Raw genomic sequence first — 23546 nt, 5'->3', positions numbered from 1 at the left:
TGTGTCTGTCGCCCCATATAGGTGCACATTTAGGAGGGGTTGTCAGTTCCCCAGAAGCCCTTTCCCCCCTGCAGTCCAGGAATGTTGTGATGAATTGATGAACGGGCTGGTCCCTCATCATCATTATCATCATCATTTATTTATTAATCACCAGCATATTCTGCAGCTTTTTACATTTGGGAATCAAACAAAGTAATAAGACAATACTGGAAAATACAAACAGAGAGGTAAGGGGGCCCTGCTTGCAATCTGTGGGAAAACAGGTGTTTGGTACATGAGGTTAAGTGCTACATATTGCATATTGGCCCAGCCAGATTGTAAAGGAAAGAATACTTTGTGGGCTATATGATCCAGTCAACAGAAATGTTGGTAAATGGTTATTGCCTTGTGTGAACTGTGTAAAGGATGGTAATAGAGTACTCAAGCGAGGTTAAGAAGGTGAATGAGTAATTTTATAAGCTTGCCTGAAGAGGTGGGTAGCCATAATATGCTTGAAGGTTTGAAGACTAGAGGTAAGTCTTATTGTGCAATGGATGGAATTCCACAATTTGGGTGCAGACTGAAAAAAGTCCTGTAACCGGGAATGAGAGCAAGTAATGAGTGTGGATGAGAGACGCAGATCTTGTACAGTATGGAGGTGCCAAGTTGGGAGATATTTTCAGAAAAGTGAGGATATGATGGCCTTGTATGTTAGTAAAAGTTTTTATATTGGATTCAGTGAAAAACAGACAACCAATGTAGAGACTGACAGAGTGGCTCAGCAGAGGAAGAATGATTTGCAAGGGAAATCAATCTAGCTGCTGAATGTAAATGTAAATCTAGCCGCTGCATGTAAAATAGATTGTAGTGGTGAGATTCTGTTTAGGAGAAGTCTAGTAAGGATGGAAATGCAATTGTCAATGATCAGATGATGAGTGCATGAATTAAAGTTTTTGCAGTGCGAGATATGTGCGTATTTTGGAAATGGTTTTTAGATGTATAAAACATGATTTAGATATAGATTCAATTTGAGTAACAAAGGATTGCTCTGAGTTAAGGATCACACCTAGACAGCAAGCTTGTGTGGTAGACTTATTGTCATGTTGTCAAAAGTCGAAATATCAGGTAGATAACTTATGTTGACTGGTGGGATTATTATTAACTCTTTTTGAAAGATTGAGGACAACCAAGCGGAAATGCTAGAAGGTCAGTAAAGCGGGCCAACAAAGATGGTGAGAGATCATGATAGAATAGATAAATCTGGATGTAATCTGCATAAAGATGATACTTAAATCTAAAGGAGCTTATTATTTTTCCAAGAGAAGTGGTATAGATAGAGTAGAGAAACTAGGACTGATACTTGTGGTACTCCAACTGATAAAGAAAGTGGAGAAGATGTGGACACAGATAAACTAACAATGAAAGAGCATTTAAATAGATAGGATGAGATCCAGGATAGGACAGTGTGACCTATTGATTTTATCGTTTATATGAGAAGAGAGTGTCAACAGTGTCAAATGAAGCAGAGAGATCAAGGAGAAGTAAAGTTGAGTAATGGCTTTAGCTTTATCTGTGATCAAATCATTGAAAACCTTGGTCAGTGCAGTCTCTGTAGAATGTTGGGGACAAGGATGGTAATTTGAGAGATAGTGTTTGGGTCAGAATTTTGTTCTTTTTAGAAGTAGAGTAATCACTAAGTGCTTTAATAATGTTGTAAAGATACCAGGAGAGAGATAGCGATCACATATTTTATTTATGGTTGTGATGAGCCCAGGAGACAGAGATCTACCATTTTGTGAGGATACAGGATCAAGAGGATAGGTGGCAGAGTAGGAAGATAAAAAGAGATTAGATTTTCATCTTCGTTTGTGGGATCAAATGAAGAGAGGTGTTAGAGGGCGGTAGAACGGAATTGAACTTGTTGAGTAAGTACAATTTCAAGTCAAATCTTGTCAATCTTGTTCTTGAAGTAGGAAGCAAGACATTGGGCACTAATTGTAGTTGAAAGGTTTGGGGTGGGAGCAGTGCTTGAAGTTGGGAGGTATATGACATATCAGCACACCTTCTCCCCACTTCTTTATGGGACGGTGAGTTAGTGAGCCAAACTCCAGGCCTACCTGCGGTCCTTAGCATTTCTTCCTGTCTGCTGCTGCTCTAGCAATCGCCAGGTCCCTTCAACATCAGCTCACTATCACCTGTCACAACTATTCACGCTGCACTCCTAGCTCAGTAATGAAGTCTGTGGCCTAACCTTGCCAGATGAGTCAATCCTTAACTTTCCACCCTAGCCCAAGACTGTCATACACCTGTAACCTAATGAATCCTCCTCCCTGCATTCCACGCCGACGTGCCCCATCTCTCCCCTGGTGGACTTATTGGTCTTTTGCTGTCAATGACAGAAGCAGACAGGCATCCTCTCCGCGATCCACCTCCACAACAATGAATTTTCCAGTCCATGCAGTGTGAGAATGTTTCCTGGCGATGTTGCACTGCGTCCTGGGCTCCAGTGCGATCATGATCACCTGAGGGTTCCCTCTGCATCATGGTCCCACCTGACATTGGACTTGGTATATCTTCCAACTAGGGCTGCTTTGCCCATCCTGCTGCAAATTGAAACCTCTGTTGTCCAGCTGTCTGTATCCTGATGTCTGATGGTGCATGTTGCTCTGGTAGTTCCCACAGGTGGCTGACCTGGTGTCAGCCACTATTTAATTGGGCCTCTGTAGTGTCTAGTGCCTCAGCTACATTTAGACCTATATACCATTTTGGCCTCAGCACTGTATGGACAACTGACCATTCGGGCCTCAGTCCCATATCAGAGCCTATTTCACCATCTAAGCCTCCACAGCACCCTAGACTCTGCAACACCCAGGACTCTGCATCATCTATTACCCCTGCCATCTGGGCAAGGCTGTTGCATCTGGGCTTCTGGTCCTTTTTGAATCAGGAACCATCTCCTGGTGCATTATTACTGACTGGTATCAAAACCACAGCCATACCCTTCCTCTCTGCATTTAATTAGCAATCATTCAACACCATTGTTGCCCCTAAACTAACTGATTGTTTGAACTGCTACTTCAATATTGACACTGTTTCAACTGCCACTGTGTTGTTTCATTTGCCTCTTTGCTCTTCTTACTGCCAATACCTTTCCTCTTTCCCTTATTACATTACCACTGTCTTACCTTGTCTCTCTCTCATTAGCATTTCCATTGCTTGAATTGCTTTATAAAGCTGGGTACACACTACTGGGTTTTTGTCCAATAATCGGCTCAACCAGCCGACATACGACCGCTCGTTGGTCGTACCGTTCAATATTTTCATTCCAATCTCCGTTCCATTGTGTAGTGTGTATAAATTTGTGACCAGTCCGACCGATGTTGCTTCAGTGTACGAAATTAAAATCATTTCTCACGACAACATGGCTGTAAAAAGTCACTAACGGGACAGCCGCTCTTCCCTTTATCATCTAAAACAAGACTAGTGTGTATGCAGCCCATGGACCGAGCGATCGGACCATGGATCGGATGTAAATTCGATCGTCAAAAAAAGTTGGTGTAAAATTCTGTAGTGTGTACCCAGCTTAACTGTTCATACCTGATCTGCCTCTTGATTGCTTTCACTGTAGTCTTAGTTATTTTTCTTTTTCAAAGGCCTGACATTTGACTTTGTTTCAGCTGTTATGATTTATGTATCTTTTTATAAAAATTAAAATAAAACAACCCCTTCCCCAAACACAGAAACACACACACATATATTAGTTCCAGCACTGTTTACTGATATAAAAATATGGCAAAACCTGAAACAAGTATCATATATTGCAGATTCAGAATTCACTAGTGAGAGGAAATAATAGGAGGAAGGAAAGTGATAGATAGAACAGAGTAATTGACAAGAAATGAGGGCGAGAGAAGCACGGGTGAGGCACAGAGGAGAGAATGTGGGTGGGAAGATAGGGGATACCTGCAATAAAGATAAGGGAAAATGGGGAGAGTGGACAGAGTAAGGAAACAGAAAAGGTAAAGATGAAGGGTGGATCACATGGAGAAGTCAAGGAACACAGGGAAAATATTATGGAAATATGAGGGGAAATGTAAGTACACAAAGGAGATATGAGAATGGTGGAGGGACAAATAGTGGATAGCCTTACATCATTTAATATGTTTCAATAGGAGTGGTAGATAGCAGTATAGCTAAGGAAATTATTAGAAGTACAAGATTTAAGCCAACGATGTTCTGCTTTGTGAGAACATTTTAGAAGATGTTGTGTTCCTTTAGTGTACTTCGACTGACATTGAAGTCGACACAGAGCATGAAGATTAGCTGGAGCTACTTGATCAAGGACTGTTTGTAGGGTTTGGTAAAAATGAGGTACTGCCATATCATGAGATGAGAATGTAGAAATTGTTGGAGAGAGGTGGAAAACTATGATAGTAAAGATTTCTGTGAGTATGAGGAAGCTTGGTAGAGATTGACAGCAGAGAGGTTAAAGTACTGGGAGAGAGCTTGAGGTGATGATCCAAGAGGGAGAAAGGAGTGTTATGGAAATCTGAAACGGAGCACAGTCTAGAGAAAACAAGATCAAAGCAGTGGCCATACCTATGAGTAGTGCAGTCAGTCCACTGGTAAGGGCTGGAATAGTTTGAAAGCACAAACAGAATGTGGATTTTCAATAGGGTTTGTGAAATCATCCATGCTGATGGTGGGCATGGGCAGGCTGGGTTAGGGGTCAGGGGTCATCTTTCCCCCTGAACAGGTCCCATAAGGGGCTACCTTGAGCTGGCTCACTGGGCCACCTGCATTTTCTGCCTTGTAAATTTTCCTAATAGACTTCCCCCAGGCTAAAATTTGTTAACCCTTCCCTCGTGGTGGGGATGTTGGAAGATAAGAAATAAGGGAGCCATGCAGAGAAATATTCAAGAAATTGTTGGTGTGATCCAGAGGGTGTTAGATTACAGCAACAATCATAAGGAATGGATTAAAAATCTGAAGTGGCATGTACCTCAAGAGATGTGAATGTGAGTGATGGGGTATTTGTTGAACTCTGAATTTGCAATGTGAGGAGAGAAGTAGCCAAACCTCATCTCCGCCTGCATTCAGTTCTGGAGGCAGGGGCAGACTGGCCATCTGGCACTTCTGGCAAATGCCAGAAGGGCCGATGGCAGTGTGTGCCGGTCCGGCTCCCTGCGATCCCCCACTTAATTATATTAAATTATGTATTTTTGCCCCGGTGGAGCGGTCATGACATCACACATCATGACGGCTCAGTGGGCTTGCCCGGCTCCCGCGCTGTCATAAAAAAATACAAATACCATAAGCAGCCTCCGGGAATCCACTGTGCGCCCTCTACAGCCAGTCCTATGCGGCAGCGCGATGTGACCTCATCACGTAGGACTGGCTATTTTTTATTTTCTCAGGGAAAATGGTGCTGGAGGGGAGAGAACGAGTACCCGACAATGTGTGCAGGATGGGGGGGAGAAGAGGACCCTACAATGTGTGCAGTGGGGGAAAGGTGGGGGGAGAAGAGGACCCAAAAATGTGCGCAAGGGGGTGGGGGGAAGAACCCAAAAATGTGTGCAAGGGGGGGAAAAGGACCCAAAAATGTGTGCAGTGGGGGGGGAAGGAAAAGGACCCCAAAATGTGTGCAGGGGGGGAGGAAATGGACCCAAAAATGTGTGCAGGGGGGGGAAGGAAAAAGACCCAAAAATGTGTGCATGGGGGAGGGGGGGAAGGAAAAGGACCCAAAAATGTGTGCAGAGGGGGGGGGGGGGGGGGAGGAAAAGGACCCAAAAATGGGTGCAGGGGGCAGGGGGAAGGAAAAGGACTTAAAAACGTATGCAGGGGACAGTGGGAAAAGGACCCAAAAATGTGTGCAGGGGGGGGGAAAGGACCCAAAAATGTGTGCAAGTGTGGGAAAAAGGACCCAAAAATGTGTGCAGGGGGGAGGAAGAGGGGCTGAAAATGTCTGCAGGGGGAGGGGAGAGGGGCTGAAAATGTCTGCAGGGGTGGGAGGCCAGGGGCTGAAAATATCTGCAGGGGTGGGAGGACAGGGGCTGAAAATGTCTGCAGGGGGGGGGGGGGGAAGAGGGTTTGAAAATGTCTGCAGGGGGGTAAGAGGGGCTGAAAATGTCTGCAGGGGGAGGGGAGAGGGGCTGAAAATGTCTGCAGGGGGAGGGAAGAGGGGCTGAAAATGTGTGCAAGGGGAGGGGAGAGGGACTGAAAATGTCTGCAGGGGGGCAGGAGAAGAGGTCCTGAAAATGTTTGCAGGGGGGGAAAGAGGGGCTGAAAATGTCTGCAGGGGGGAAAGAGGGGCTGAAAATGTCTGCAGGGGGGGAAAGAGGGGCTGAAAATGCCTTCAGGTTAATGAAATGTCTTACGTGGTATTTAAAAAATAGAGTAGCTTTGGGGGACATGATATCTTTTTTGCATGGCTGCTCTCTAGTCTCAGCTGTCAGTTGAATATTAAATACCAGTGAGATGGGGCTGGTAGAGGTAAATATTTTATTGACCATAAATGTTCAGATATTACTTATATATGCCTGTACAATGGGGTAGTGTTATCTGTCCATGATGGAGTGTTGTTTTTTTTTAATTAAAGAGCCTATTCATTCAGGGTTTGTTAACATTATGCAAGATAGTAAAATTTTTGCATTTTCAATACAGGGCTCCAAATTTCCAGAAGCCAGCGGGAAGACAACAAAGCAGCAAGAGAGAAGAGCAAGAACAGGTAAGAGAGGACAGCGCAATCAATATAAATTTGAATGCTGGAGAATGTTTTGGAATATTTATATTTAGGAGTATTACTATACATTGGGGGGGGGGGGGCAGTGGTAGGGAGGCGCTGTTGGTGTATTTGTCTACGGTGACCGAAACCCTTAATCAATCCCTGGGTTTTTTTTGTTGTCGTTTTATGTTTTCGCACACAGTCGGAACAGTATGCTTTTGTAATTCAAGCAAACTGATTTACACAACAAGGGAATTGATCAGGGTGGGCACAAGACAAAGTGTGATACACAAGTTTGTGCTGCTGCTTAACATGTTAGACTGCACCAGCAACGCCATTTCACGGTGCAACAATATCGCGCATGGAGCCCACAGCAGGTGGGCCTGTGTGTTTCAAATGTCAGGGCTGATTTTTAGTCCCAGTCCGGCCCTGTCTGGAGGTGTGGTAAAATGGACACGGCCATGTGAAAGGACTGCAGGTAAGGCCTTGTCTGATTATATAATCCTTGTTTCTGTTATTGGCAGAAGGTAGTGGTTGTTTGAAATGAAGAGATCACGGATAAAAAAAACTGCTGCTCAAAATGGAGATATTGCAGTCTCCCAAACACATGCATATACAAATAAAGGAAAAATAATGAAAAATAATGAAAAGAAAACGGCCATGTTAAATGTATCCCAATTATCAATGTAACAAAATTAATATTATATTAAGCAGAAAACAATATGTAAACGCACATTATACTGTATTTATTAATATTCCCATAAAATAGAATAGAATAAAATAAATGAAGAACTCTCACACAATCATTACGTTTGGCTTAATATACAGCTGTAAACACACTGACACATACAGATTGAGAAAAACAAAACAATTGTAGTATTAAAGGTAAATAAGTGATAGTCAGACTCAATCGCTGTAGTGGAGTGCAGAATGTATATATGTTCTGGTAGGCAGTGGTGGGGTGCAGCATGAATATATGTTCTGACAGGCAGTGCTAGGGTGTAGCGTATATGTAATTTCTGCCAGACAGTGGTGGTGTGCAGCATATATATATGTAAGTTCTGGAAGGCAGTGGTGTGGTGCAGCATGTATGTATGTTCTGGCAGGCAGTGGGGGGTGATGCATGTATATATGTTCTACCAGGCAGTGGTGGGGTGCAGCATGTATATATGTAAGTTGTGGAAGGCAGTGGTTAGGTGCAGCATGTATGTTGAGGGCGGTATCTATATATGTTTTGTCAGTCAGTGGTGTGGTGCAGCATGTATGTATGTTCTGGCAGGCAGTGGGGGGTGATGCATGTATATATGTTCTACCAGGCAGTGGTGGGGTGCAGCATGTATGTATGTATGTATGGGAATGGGAAGGATGTTCGCCGCTCTCAGAGTCACCCAGGCCTCCGCCTGTGGCACCTGCAGATGAGCATAGTGTTGCTGGAAACACTGTTAAAACATGGTGGTCCGGTATCTAGTAGGCACTGTTGAGTCATACCCCCAAATTTCCCTACCACAATGGGACATTCTCTAATCAACTCAGCCGAGTTGACGATTCACGCCACTCCCTCTCTCCCCCGTGGGTTGTCCCGTGACCGCGAGGGATTCTAGGCGAAATAGCCGAGTTTCCCACACCTCCAACAGCTTCGACGAGGAGGGCCACCATCATTGCTCCTTAGTTCCCGATGGGACACCAGCTCTTTCTGCATTTCTTCCATTTGCCCCTGCATGACTGCAATCACATCCCAAAGATCCTGGAAGCAGCTCTCCAGAGGGTGGGCCTCTTATCTGGTGTCCCTAGCTGGAGCACGATACCAATGCTGGGCCATAGTGTAGTGATCCACATGGTCTTCTCTGTCCTTTGTGATGGTTTCTGTCATAATCTTCCTGAACGTCTGCGTCTCGTCTGTGTTCACCTTGTTCAGCATCACCTGCCTGAAGGTCCCTTCGTCGCAGCTCCGCCTGCAGCTCTTGTAGTGTGTTGGCAAACTGTGGGATGGTCTCGTCCTCCCGCTGTACATGGGCGAAGAACCTCGTCCGAACTGTCAACACTGTCACGGCCATTCCATAAGTGTCTTCCAGAATCTTGAAGACACCCTCAAGGGTTGCTCGCTCCAGTTCCGAGTGCGAGGTCTGCCTGCAGCCCTGAAATTATCCGCTGACTCTCTCTCGCCAATCGAACAACATCATATTATGCCCTTCAAATTTCGGCAACTGAGCCAAGAACATCTCTGCTGGGAAGTAGGCAGAAGATCGATCAGGCGCGTGGACCTGCGATGGGTTGGTCCTGTTGCTCTGGTCATTTGCTTCTTGGGCGTTCTCCGTTACGGGGTCCATCCTGCCGACTTTCGCCAAAATGTAAGGTGGGGTTATAGATGGGGGCCTGAAATGGAAAAGGAACTTACACTTGCACTACACATCACGCCGGTCTCTGGTCGTCATCTGGAGAGTCTCCCTCCTCCTCAACGGCATCTGCACGGAAGGGAGGGGGGATGTCCGAGTACCCGAATGCAACAGGGGAGAGAGCCCCTTGTCTTAACCTGCGGAGTCCCGACATTGCCACTTTAAATTAAAAATCTTGCAGGTTGCACTGACGTCATACACCACTGTCGGAGAGCTGGCCATTCGGAAGGAGGTCCTGTCAGATTTCTGCTGTCATTGGATATCTGCAAAATCGGTTTTCAGGTAAGTCTGTGTAGACTACAGTCGTTTTTTCATGAAATTGTTTTTTTTGTGTAGGTGTTGTCTATGTTGGAGTTATCGTTATCGTGGAAGCGTACCCAACCCTGTACAGTATGCAGCTACAATACAGCATATAAACACTAGGTAATAAAATAAAACACACTCACTACGGCATTAGGCTAGGGGTGGCCTACTAATGTGTTCCTAAGGGTACAGACCAAGGGACCTAGGGAGGCCAAGGGGCTGAGGTTGAGGCCTAGGGGTAGTGGCTATGGCCTGTGGCTGTGAATCAGACCTGTGACTGTGAATCGGGCCTTTGGGCAGTGCCTGCGAATCATTTTTCTCCATCACCTCATCCTTCATCTTCATCGCCACATCCTTCATCAAGCTACTTAAGGTGTTAAAAACTCCCCACTGTCACCCCCTGCAACCACCAACAACTCCCAACTGTCACTTCTCCTTCAAGAAATATATAGGTCTGTGTATAACTCTGCCCAGCAGGTGGCGCTGCAGTTTGGTGTTTTTTTTTCACACACGCCACTAGGCATTTATATAGTAGATATATATATATATATAAACACCCCTCCGAGCACAGTGGTAGGTGGGGAGTTTGACTGGGGAGGTACACCTGTCAAACCGTAATGCAGGTGTTCTTAGGCGAGACAGAAACCTCCCGTGGACCAGAATTGAGTAATTTATCATGTATGTTTAGCAGTGGCAGGCTCTGGCGTGAAAAGGCCTAACATTCAGGCAAAGCAGTTCTAATCAGGGGAGGTGGGTGGTGTGCAAAGAAGTAGTGACTAAGACATGGGGTTTTACACCTGTCAATCATGATATAGCAGGGGTGGAGATTAAGATTTAAAAGGCTTGTGGTTCACATTGGCGGCGTAATCAATGCTGACCAAGATGGCTGATGAAATAGAGATTTGATTCTTTCCTTGTTTTCCTTTATATCCATTAGGTGATTCTGAATTCTGGAAGGAGCAGCATTTTTACAAAGAAACTCATATTGAAAAAAGGTTACATATATATTCCTATTGACGTTGATCATCATATTTGGCTGCTCTGTGTGTGTTTGTGCTGGGCATTTAGACTGCTCCAAACTAATGTGAATTATTAAAATATGCAGTCCTTGTGTATATTATATACATTGAACAGCTCCAACATTAATAACACTGAAAAGTGAAAATAATAACATTGATTATCTCATTACAATGGCACCTGTCAAGGGGTGGGATAAATTAGGTAGAAAGTGAACAGTCAGTACTTGAAGTTGATGTGTTGGAAGCAGGAAAATTGGCAAGCGTAAGAATCTGAGCAACTTTAACATGAGCCAAGTTGTGACGACTAGCCAAATGGGTCAGAGCATCTCCAAAACTGCAGGTCTTGCGGAATGTCTACCGCTAAAAGAGCCTACAATGAACACATGAGAGCCTAAACTGGCCCATGGAGAAATGGAAGTAGGTGGCCTGTTCTGGTGAATCATGTTTTATTTTACTACATATGGACAGCTGGGTGCCTGTATGTTTAATTGTGTGTTCAATTTTATTTCTCAATGTTCATGCTTTGAAGCAAATATGAACACTTTTTATTAACCATGCAGGAGAAATGTTTGTCAAATTAATTCCATGTAGGTTTCTCTGGACAAGAAAGAGTTACAGCTTCCCAGCAGGGAAAAAATACTAAATTTGTCCACAGATGATAGGTGCCAATATAATTGATTACAATAGTGAGTCTGGTCTAGCATTCTGCTGTAGTGCAAGTGATTACATATGTTTATAAGCCATATCTATTGATTTTCTCCTGCTGACTGCTCCCTGATCTGCATCATTGTTTATTTAGAAAGTTGTGCTTTAATGAGCAGCTCTGGGAATGCAGTTCTTGAACATAAAACAACTTGAACACTGTGATCCAATTCTAAAGTATTCTAATACAATGGAATTAGGGCAATAGCTAAATTTGATAGGAATTGATTTTTCTACTACCAGAAATTAGATTTTTTTGGAAAGATAATAACTTCAATTTATTTCATGAAATTCAGTATAATAGGGAAACCACCAGTCAGATACTTATCTGATTAAATTAATGCTACATGCTTAGAGAGCCATGCTTTTTTCTTTAATGTAGCTAAAATAACAAAATTTGTTTCAGAACCCATTTTTTTACATCAAGTACTGCTCTATACATGCAAACGGGGATGGCACTTACAGGATTCTTCCATAAATTTCAGTAGACCTAAAAGTTTATTGTATATTTCAAAACTATATCTTTGTTTTGGTCCCTAGTGTGATGCTTATCCAGACAACTATACAAAACATCTTACTGATATAAATAACCAACAAATACAAAAACTTTTCAAGGAGGCAGGACTGTAGTCAAATTTGGTTTATCGACCCCCAATAACAAGCGTTTATATGAACTAACTTGCCCAATAGTGTACAATGTCAAAATGTAAACAAGCTTACATGCAGATTATAAATTGTAAGAAATTACTTAAACACAATTTAACTACAGTGTTCACAGCGCTTCACTTTTTCCACATTTTGTTATGTTACAGCCTTATTCCAAAATGGAATAAATTCCTTTTTTTCCCCTCAAAATTCTACACACAATACCCCATAATGACAATGTGGAAAAAAGTTTTTTTGAGATATTTGCAAATTTATTAAAAATAAAAAACTAAGAAATGACATGTACATAAGTATTCACAGCCTTTGCTCAATACTTTGTTGATGCACCTTTGGCAGCAATTACAGCCTCAAGTCTTTTTGAATATGAGCACTGTGGAATTAGTGGGTGCTTTATAAATAAATAAATGATGATGATGATTGTGAAGATACCGGGTTTTCTGGCCCAATGCTACCCACTTCACGCTGGCTGGCCACCCACGGGTGCCTTCGTATGCCAGGGAAGGCTACCCAGTAGCTTCTAGGATTCGTATAGTCACTCAGGCAAATGCAAAAGTACAACAGTACATTTAGTGAAATAAAACAACACTAGATTATGTACACACAGTAAATAAATGCCAGGCAGGTTTACCACATCATCTGTCCCTTACCCCACTAGCTAAAGGAGTAACAGTCACCTGGCTGTCCAGACGTGACGACCCATGGAAATCTCTCTTAGCTGCAAATGTAGAGAACGACAACTCAAAACCAGATCTTGCACCTTCTATGAATGAAATCCTAGAATGAACACACCTCCCCCCAGAGAGGCTCCTTATATCTAGGTTCAAATTTCCACAGTGCTTTCCCCTCCCTCGGCAAACCCCCTTGGTCTCTCTCTCTTTAAACATTGGTAGGTCCTGGATCAGGGGGTTGGAGGGGGGGGGGTGGAGATGAGCTGTGCTTCCACAGAAGCCCCCTGCTGGGACGCAGACAAAATGTCTGGACTAGTCCTATGGAGAGCAATGGATACTAATTGGCTTTCCCCAACTCTAAAGATAGGGTAGCAGGCAGCCCCTTTTAAAATTAACCCTTTACACTACTTTGTGATTTCATAGGGTCCCCAGCTGTTCCATGCTTCCTGTAGAGAAAGGAGGGGGCAGAATGAATGCAGCTCCAGCCCCCTCATCTGTATCCTGGACACCAACTAAACTTTACCCATAAACCCCCCCGGCTTCACTTTAAGGACAATGAATAACAACCTCACTGACACATCATCAATACACAATACATAATATACATATTTACAATGAGCTACAATGTCCCCTTATCCACATGTAATTAGACACTGCAGTGGTATTCTGTTGAGCTGGGGAACAAAAGCAAAGACTATAAAAAGTACATGCTATAATTCACACTTTCTGAGAGACAAGAAACAGGTTAGTTACGGTGTTATCAAACTCGTTTCGTCACATATACCTCCCCCACTTTTTTTAGCCCTTGTTCCCCAGTATCTCACTTGCACAAAGCAAAGTTTTCTCCCCAAGTTCAAAGTCTCCGGCCTGCTGTGGTTTCACCTGGGTCTGATGGTACGATGGACAGCAGAACACCATTCCTCAATCTCTCACCAGGATCCCATGGTGGCGGGTATATCATCCCACCCAGCTGGAGTGGGGCTTTATGCTGCCCTGTGTCATAAGATGAGACAACAATAAAACTGGGCCACTCTGGTGCACACATCCGTGGTAGAAGAGTTGTAGTCCAACATCTCTTGGGTGCCTTGTCCACCCTTAAATGCCCAACTGCAAATAGTCCCTTGGCATGTCCTCTATTTCTGGAGACCATGCTACCCTCCCCCACATATTGGAGTGAAAACTGCCCAGGGGCCGGAAAACTTTGGGACTCCTTGTCCAGTTGTTTCTGGCAAAGATCCAATCCCTCCTCCCCCAAACAATGAAGGGACAACTGCCAAGTGGCAGGAAAACTTTGGTGGTTCTTGTCCTGTTCTTGATTTGGGAGTGCTAGCAACAGTGCTCAATGTCAAGCAGCAGCTGCAAGGGCAAATAAAGTATTGACATGCATAATAAGGGTCATAGGTGCAAGGGAAGACAGTGTCATTTTGCCACTGTATAAATCGTTGGTAAGACCTCATCTTGAATATGCAGTACAGTTCTGGGCATCACTCTATAAAAAAGATAATTTGGAACTAGAAAGGGTCACAAAATTTATAAAGGGTATGGAGGCATTAGTTATGAGAAAAGGTTAGCCAGTTTAGGCATGTTTACTTTAGAAAAGAGGCGTCTAAGAGAAGATCTGATTACTATGTACAAATACATTAAGGGTCAATATAGAGAACTTTCATGGGAACTTTTTACCCCAAGGACTATACACAGGACACGCGGTCACACCCTAAGGTTAGAGGAGAGGAAATTTCACAACCAGCAAAGGAAGGGATTCTTTACAGTAAAGGCAGTCAAAATATGGAATTCATTACCAGGGAAGGTTGTGATGGCAGATTCAATACATATATTTACGAAAGGGTTAGACAAATTTTTAGCGGAAAAGTATATCCAGGGATACGACCATTAATTAAAATGAAGGATAGTACTGTATATGGGGTAAAAATAGGACTGCAATATTGGGTCTGGGGGGATTTTCACAATTGAAACAGATTGGCGGTTGCTTACTCTGGATCAATTTCAAATATAAGTGCAGGATCGCAGGAGATCCAAAATAGGTTGAACTTGATGGACTGGTGTCTTTTTTCAACCTCATCAACTATGTTACATGTAATAAATAACCCTCCTTCTCCCCAAACTCAGCCCCACATTCAATTAATAGCCCCCAAATCACTCCAGCATTAAATTAAAGATTCCATCACGCCATATTAACTGAATAGGTCACACTATTAAATTAAATACCACACCATCACTGAACAAATAAATGAATAGCACCCATCAATAAATAATTAGCTCCCACCCACACTCCACCATTAAATTTATTTAATGGTCTAGTCGTTAAATTATGAGAACCTATCCTTCCCTCATTACATTAAGAAAACCTCCCACCTCTCTCATTACATTAAGACAACCTCCCACTTCTCTCATTACATTAAGACAACTTCCACTACCCTCATTACATTAAGACAACTTCCACTTCTCTCTTTACATTAAGAGAAATCCCAACATCCTCCTTTTCCCTCTCACTTACCTTCTTCCTGCCATGTTGTGTTGGAGAGGCATTTTCTGTTTGCCTCTCTTGCAGCATGCACACATTGGACAGCACCTGTCATGTGGTGTGAATCACATGTGATGTCTCAGTGACAGACACAAAAAGCTGGGAAGAGGCAGACACACATAGGGGAAGGGATGGAGGAATTTATTGTCACGCGCCGTCCCTGTGTCTCATCCTCCGCACAGGGACGGGCGCCTTCTTCCAATATTAGACGGCCGGTTGCTAGGCAACCGGTCATCACTTCCGGGTCCTGGCAGCCTAGTTTAGCAACGGGACGCGATCCACAGTATCCGGCGGTGCTGTTCAGCGTCACCACCGCCGTAGGCAGTCCTGCCCTCTGTCTCCCCCTATAAAAGGCTGACTCTGGCACATAATGAGTGCCAGAGTATTAGGTCTCATCCTTGCTCCAGCGTTCCTGTTGCATCCTATCTGTGACTCCAGTGTATTACCCGGCTTGTTCCTGACCATTCCTTTTCTGTGCTCCCTGTGAATTGACCTCGGCTAGTTATTGACCATTCTCCTGCGCTTCTGATACCTGACCCGGCTAGATCCTGACTTCGGACATTGGATTCTCCCTGTGGCATCTACTGATCTCTCGGTTCTGACCCGGCCTGCCTGACACCGCTTCCATCCTTGCTTCACTGGTTGCTCCCTCTGAGGACCGCGACCTGCGTGTTCCCGCAGCTAAGACCATACTTCCTTGCGGGGGTTCCTGGTGAAGACCTGGAACACGTTAGACTCCGCGCCTCTTTGGTGAGTAGTGCCAAAACCATTAAGAAATACTCCTGAATCGTGACAGTATACTCTGGCCATGACGTCAGATGGAACAGGTGAGCCCTCAGCTCGGGATCTCCTTATCCATCTGGGACGCCGAGTGGAACAGCAGGAGGCAGACCAAGCGCGTTTACTCCAGTGTGTCCAAGGATTAATGTCACAGCTGGACACCTTACAGGCGGTCCAATCCCCCCCCCCGGCTGAACCCTCCGTTGCTCCCTCTCTCCCTGCTGTAGCCGCAGTAGCTCCATCTCCCTCCTTGACTTTGTCTACCGAGCTTAGAATTCCTGCTCCGGAAAAGTACGACGGAGATCCGAAGAGGTGCAGAGGGTTCCTCAACCAGTGCGCCATCCACTTTGAGTGTAACTCTTCAGCCTTCTCCTCTGAGCGTACCAAGGTGGCCTTTATAATATCTCTTCTCAGTGGGCAAGCCTTGGCCTGGGCTTCACCGCTATGGGAGCGCAATGACCCTTTGCTGGAGAGTTCGGCTACTTTTATTGACATGTTCCGAAGAGTTTTCGATGAACCGGGTCGGGTTTCCTCTGCTGCTTTCAGTCTCCTAAATCTCCGGCAAGGTTCCATGTCTGTCGGCCAGTATGCGGTACAATTCCGCACTCTCTCTTCGGAGCTTCGGTGGAATAATGAGGCCCTTATTGCCACCTTCTGGCAGGGTCTTACTGACCGAATCAAAGATGAACTTGTCACTAGAGAACTCCACTCGGAACTGGACTCTCTTATTTCTCTATGTATCAGAGTCGATCTTCGCTTCAGGGAGAGAACTTCAGAGAGATCCTCTACAAGACGTACCCCTCGACTGGCCCCCCAATTTCAAAATCCTCTATCTTCCACGGAAGAGCCTATGCAGCTTGGCCGTTCAAGATTGACGCCTGAAGAACGCGATAGACGTTTCAAGCAGAAATTATGTTTATACTGCGGAGAGGCTGGTCATGTACTAAGTCTTTGCCCTAAGAGACCGGGAAACGCCTCCTCCTAGACGGTAAGAGGGAGGCCGCCCTAGGAGTTGCCGTTTCCACTCCCTAATCTACCTCTAATCCCGAGTTCCTGATGCCCGTCCAGCTTATGACCACTAAAGGACCCCAGCGAACCTTTGCCTTCGTGGATTCCGGTGCCGCAGGGAATTTCATCTCAGCCTCTCTTGCCTCACAGCTCCAATTGTCCATTCAAGATCTGCCTCATCCGCTTACACTCACAGCCGTGGATGGTAACCGCGTCAGCAACGGTATCATCTCCAGCATCACGAGTGCGGTTTAGCTATTGGTAGGAGCCTTACATCAAGAGTGGATCCAATTCCTTGTGTTACCACAATCTGTGAATCCTTTAATTCCGGGCCTTCCGTTCTTCGAGCCCATTCTCCTCAGTTCAACTGGGTCCGAGCCGAAGTTATCTCCTGGGGTCCGCATTGTCATAACAAGTGCTTCTCCTCTCCTCATCCACGAGTCTGTATTACTCGCACCGTTCCAGAAGAGACTACTCTTCCGTCGGCCTAACAGGCCTTTAAAGATGTCTTTTCCAAGAAGAGATCGGAGATCCTGCCGCCTCATCGCCCTTGGGATTGCCCGATTGAACTGATTCCGGGCAAACAGATTCCCTGTGGCAGGACTTATCTCTTATCTTTACCTGAAAGTCAAGCTATGTCACAATACATTTCCGAGAATTTATCCTCTGGATTCATCTGAAAATCCTCATCTCCAACTGGTGCAGGATTCTTCTTCGTTAAAAAGAAGGATGGGGGCCTTCGCCCCTGTATCGATTACTGACAACTGAACAAAATCACCATCAAGAATCGCTATCCATTACCCCTCATTACCGATCTGTTTGATAAAATCAGCGGAGCACAAGTCTTTTCCAAACTGGACTTACGAGGGGCCTACAATCTTGTACGTATTCCTCAAGGAGACGAATGGAAGACTGCGTTCAATACGTGAGATGGACACTTCGAATACCTTGTGATGCCCTTTGGGCTTTGTAACGCCCACACAGTCTTACAGTCCTTTGTCAACGAGGTCTTCCAAGACGTCTTATATCGTTTTGTTGTTGTCTATTTGGACGATATCCTAATATTGTCACAAGATATAATTTCCCATCGGTGTCATGTGAAGGAGGTCTTATCCCGTTTACGCACCCACCAACTGCACTGCAAACTAGAAAAATGTATCTTCGAGGTCAAACAGATTCCTTTTCTTGGATACATCGTTTCAGGCTCTGGATTGCGCATGGATCCACAGAAGGTATCAGCCATTACTAGTTGGCCTCGTCCCCAGGGTACCAAAGCCATCCAAAGATTTATTGGGTTTAGTACAGGTAGTTCATCAAGAACTTTTCCTCTGTAATCGCTCCAATAACTGCCCTGACTCGAAAATCGGCCGATCCTAAAAATTGGCCTCCTGATGCCTTAGAGGCCTTCGACCGGCTGAAACAAGCCTTTACGTCTGCCCCCGTTCTCTCACAACCGGACCAACTAAAACCCTTTTTTCTTGAAGTTGATGAATCCGCTGTTGGTATAGGGGCAGTCCTGTTCCAGAAATCCGGACTTAGCCCACATCTCCCCTGTGGGTTCTTTTCTAAAAAAATTCTTAGTCATGAAAAGAATTACGGCATCGGCGAAAAGGAGCTCCTCGTGATCAAATCTGCCCTGGAGGAGTGGCGCCATCTCCTGGAAGGCTCCCGCCATCCTGTGACAGTCTTAATGGACCACAAGAATCTGCTCTACATTAGTGAAGCACGGTGTCTTAACCCACGTCAGGCACGATGGGCATCCTTCTTTTCTCGTTTAAATCTAGTCCTGACATACTATCCTGGGTCCAAAAATGTGCGGGCAGATGCTCTCTCTCGCTCATTCGACAATTCTGACCTATGTTCTCGCTCGGAGCCTCTACCCATCATCTCTCCCACCAGTATCATTGCCTTTACCGGAGCCTCTGCTAGAACACCCCCCAGAGGTTGTTCCTACTTAGAAACGAATCTACGACCCAAAGCGCTACCGTGGGCACACTCCTCCAAACTATCTGGACATGCTGGTGTCAAGAAGACATATGAATTCCTACGGCAACGATTCTGGTGGCCAACCTTACATTCCGATGTTCGAGAATTCGTGGCTTCCTGTGCAACTTGTGCCCGTTGTAAGAATCTGAGGTCAGCACCTTCTGGTCTTTTGCAACCACTTCCTATTCCTGATCTTCCATGGCAAAGCATATTGATGGATTTCATCACTGATCTCCCTATTAGTGACGGGTTCACTACTATCTGGGTTGTGGTGGACAGATTCTCTAAGATGGCCCACTTCGTGCCCTTGGTTGCCCTTCCATCTGCATCTCAATTGGCTACTATCTTCATCAAAGAGATCTTTAGGCTCCATGGCTGTCCTCGTGAAATCATCTCGGATCGTGGATTCCAATTTGTGTCACAGTTCTGGAAGGCCTTTTGCAAGACACTCGGTTCTGAACTCAAATACTCTTCTGGCTATCATCCTCAAACCAATGGCCAGACAGAGCGCGTTAACCAAGACCTGGAGGTCTTTTTACGATGTTTTTCATCAGAGAACCAATCCAAATGGTCTAGTCTCCTACCCTGGGCAGAATTCGCACATAACTTTCACCATCACGAATCCTCAGGTTCCTCTACCTTCTATGTCGTTTATGGAACCCAGCCCACCCTCCCTAACTTCTCCAGTCATATTCCATCTCCAGTTCCTGCTGCTGATACTCTAACTCGGGACTTCTCTCGCATTTGGGCAAAGACAAGCTCCGGGAGACTTCCCAACGTCATAAGCAAGCTGCTGATCGTCATAGAAGGAATATTCCCTTGCTTCAGATCCATGACAAGGTTTGGTTGTCTACTCGCAACCTGAAACTCCGAGTACCCTCTAAAAAATTGGCTCCACGTTATATTGGCCCTTTCCCTATTACACATGTTATCAACCCGGTAACTTATAGACTCCGGCTGCCTCCCTCTCTAAGGATTCACAATGTGTTTCATGTTTCCCTCCTCAAACCATTAATCCTTAATAAGTTTTATCGCTTACCCCATCATCCTGCTCCTATTCGGACTGCTGTGGGCGAAGAATTTGAAGTCAGCCGCATCATAGATTTCCGTATCCTCCACGGACGGCATCAATTCCTGGTTCACTGGAAAGGTATCGGGCCAGAGGAGAGATCCTGGGTGAATAAAGAAGATCTCCACGCCCCACGTCTATTGAAACAATTTCTCAAAGGGAGATCTATCCGACAAATAGAGAGAGGAGTTACTGTCACACGCCGTCCCTGTGTCTCATCCTTCGCATAAGGAGGGGCTCCTTCTTCCGATATTAGATGGCCGGTTGCTAGGCAACCGGTCGTCACTTCCGGTCCCGGCAGCTGCGCTTCCCGTTGCTTAGCAACGGGATGCGATCCTCAGTATCCGGCGGTGGTGTCCAGCGTCACCACCGCCGTAGGCAGTCCTGCCCTCTGTCTCCTCCTATAAAAGGCTGACTCTGGCACATAAAGAGTGCCAGAGTATTAGGTCTCATCCTTGCTCCAGCGTTCCTGTTGCATCTTATCTGTGACTCCAGAGTATTACCCGGCTTGTTCCTGACCATTACTTTTCTGTGCTCCCTGTGAATTGACCTCGGCTAGTTATTGACCATTCTCCTGCGCTTCTGATACCTGACCCGGCTAGCTCCTGACTTCGGACATTGGATTCTCCCTGTGGCATCTACTTATCTCTGGGTTCTGACCCGGCCTGCCTGACACCGCTTCCATCCTTGCTTCACTGGTTGCTCCCTCTGAGGACCGCTACCTGCGTGTTCCCGCAGCTAAGATCATACTTCCTTGCGGGGGTTTCTGGTGAAGACCCGGAACACGTTAGACTCCGCGCCTCTTTGGTGAGTAGTGCCAAAACCAGTAAGAAATACTCCTGAATCATGACATTTATCTTATATATATGAAGGTGGCTGGACCAGGAGGAGGGGCCCGCCACCAAGAACCATACATGCCCCAATTTCCCCTCTAAAGCCCAGGTAGCTGCCTAGTGATAGCGTTTAACCTGATTATAGCAAGAGTTTCCTCCTCTATGACAGGCTGGGTTGTTCACACTATAACATGGATGAAAATCCAGAGGAAAGAAAAAAAAACATGCTAACAATGGTGAGTGACTGGCATTATAAGAAAGGAGTTCTAATTTCAGCACTCACAAGCTCTATATGGAAATTAATTGTTGAAGGTGTCATAAAAACATATAATACAATAGGATAAATCATTATTAATTTTATAAAAAATTAGACATATGCCAATATAGTCCTTGCAAAATATTAAACATTCACCAATATCTATTTCTAGACAAATCATTTTTCAAGACTTTATTGAACAAAATGAATAGATACGAAACTAATACCACTTTAACATTGCCGCCCCTGTAATATTGATTTTTGAAGCCATGAATTTGTATTGGTACAGAGCATCCCAGGTCATCAGACCCCGTTGACACTGCACCTTGGACCCGGGAAATACCCAGATCGACCCCGTTCATACTGAACACTGGTCTGCACTGACAATAAGTGGCAGTCATCACAAGAGGAGTTATGATTGGCTGAAAAAGATGAGGTCATTTAAAGGGGATGAGGCAAACGTAGGTCGTGACCAAAATTTTTGTATTTAATGTATAAAATGTTTTTTTTAAAAGGAAACCTATTTAGACATATGTACCAATATAAATACAAAAAGTGTGTTTTCACAAAGGTCTGTAGATTTATAAATGTAAAATTTTTTACAGATATACAGCTTTGACAAACATGTGCCAATAACAGTAGATAACAATATAAATATTTTGGCCTAAAACAGAGGCAATCATTAGCACTTTATAATTAGAGATGCTCAGGTTCGGTTCCCCGAGAACCGAACACACCCGAACTTAGCATATCCGAGTACTGAGCCAAGTCGGCTCGATACTTTCGCGCTTTTTCAGAATCGAAAATGAGGCAAAACATCATCGTTACATTGTGGGATCTTGGATCTTAGATCTTGCGAGTTTTGAAATCTATAAATACCGCCCTCCACGACGATCAAGCGCCATTTGAAAGAGGGACACGGAAGGGGTAGCACAGTCTGTAGAGCAGTTGGGCAGCAACATAGAAAGAATTGAAAGAGGAGGGGTTAGCAGTGTTCAACAAAGTCTACAGTGACATTCAGGAGAGCTCCATTGCTCCATTGCTATTTGTCATTGCTGAAATACAAATACTAGTGCTGGCAGACTTGGTGTATTTCTGCAGTCACATTCTACTGTGTTATACAGGTAACATACAAAGAGGAGAGCTACATTGCTAATTCTCATTGCTGAAAAATACAAATACTAGTGCTGGCAAGCTTAGTGTAATTCTGCAGTCACATTCTACAGTGATATATAGGTAACACACAAAGAGAAGAGCTCCATTGCTCCATTGCTAAGTGTCATTGCTGAAATACAAATACTCGGCCTGACAGGCTTTTCTTCTGAATTAGCAGTCAAATTGTACGGTGTTATCAAAATGTATTCACAGCAGTACACAGGAGAGCAGAAGCACCAAGCAGCTGCTGGCACTAGTCATGATAATTGTAATCCTTCTACGTCATCTGGTAACGCCTATGTAAAAGTGCATAGTGTTATTAAGTCAGGAAAACAAAAATGTAAAAAAACATCTTTTACCTTCGTCAATAAAAAAAGACCTGTAATCCAGGCAAAGTTATCTGCATAAAAAATTAAATTGCCAACATGTCATTCTACACATGCAGTGGCAAAGAAAGAATGAGGCCTTCACATTTCTCTACGAGTGCGAGTTCTGCAACTGTCACTGAGGCATCTTCTTGTAAGGTCAGTCTTTACCATGCAAGACCTTGTCATTCGGACTCCAAAAGTGGTGCCCAAATACTTTTACGTGTAAAAGCCGAGCTGGAAGAAAATAGTAAGGCATTAGAGTAAAATGTATGTTCAGATTCAGAAATGACACAAATCCCTGAGGAGAGTCTATCCATGAGTGCTATGTGTAATCCTAACCATTCTGATCGTGTACCCATAAAGAAGGCCCCTTTCAGCATTTCTGCAGATGTGTGCCTGGACATCTCGAGTGTAGCCGGTGATACACCAATTGAGGATGCCACTTTTGAATTAGAAGAGGATGAGGTGGAGATTTGTGTAGGCGACGAGGGCACTAATGAGGATGTTGATGAGGATGATGTTGTTTGTGTAAGGTCTGCACTGGTGGAAGCAGTTCTGGCACATGATAAGAAGAAGGCCTTTGTCATGCCTGGACATAAGTCCAAAAATCCACTTCTTATGTGTGGAATTATTTTTACCCAAATCCTGACAACATTTGTCTAGCTATTTGTAGCGAATGTTAAGCCACAGTCAGTGGAGGTAGGGACCTTAACCATCTAGGAACCTCATCCATGTTATGGTATTTGACGCAAGTTCATGGCAAGGTGTTTGGAAAAATAGAAACTTATGCTAAAAAAATATCAACAAGCAGACCATTATCAGATAGGATCCTTCTTTCAACTACATCCCGATGCCTGCAATCTACACCCACAACACCGTCCCCATCAATATCCTCAGTAGCGATCGGAGTTAGTCCTGCATCCATGCTTCTAAGGCTAGATGACTCCTCCACTATCCTGGATTCCTCAGCAGAATTCTTGAGCGTTTGTCCCACTGCAGCTGCTGCTGCTGGGGATGAATCTTTATCCCAGAAGCAGACCAAGAAGAAGACTACTAGTAGTTTACAACAATTGATTGTTAAACAATCCTTAGCAA

The sequence above is a fragment of the Mixophyes fleayi genome, chromosome 2, assembly GCF_038048845.1.
Source record: "Mixophyes fleayi isolate aMixFle1 chromosome 2, aMixFle1.hap1, whole genome shotgun sequence".
NCBI lineage: Eukaryota > Metazoa > Chordata > Amphibia > Anura > Limnodynastidae > Mixophyes > Mixophyes fleayi.
Note: the sequence above shows the minus strand (reverse complement) of the source record.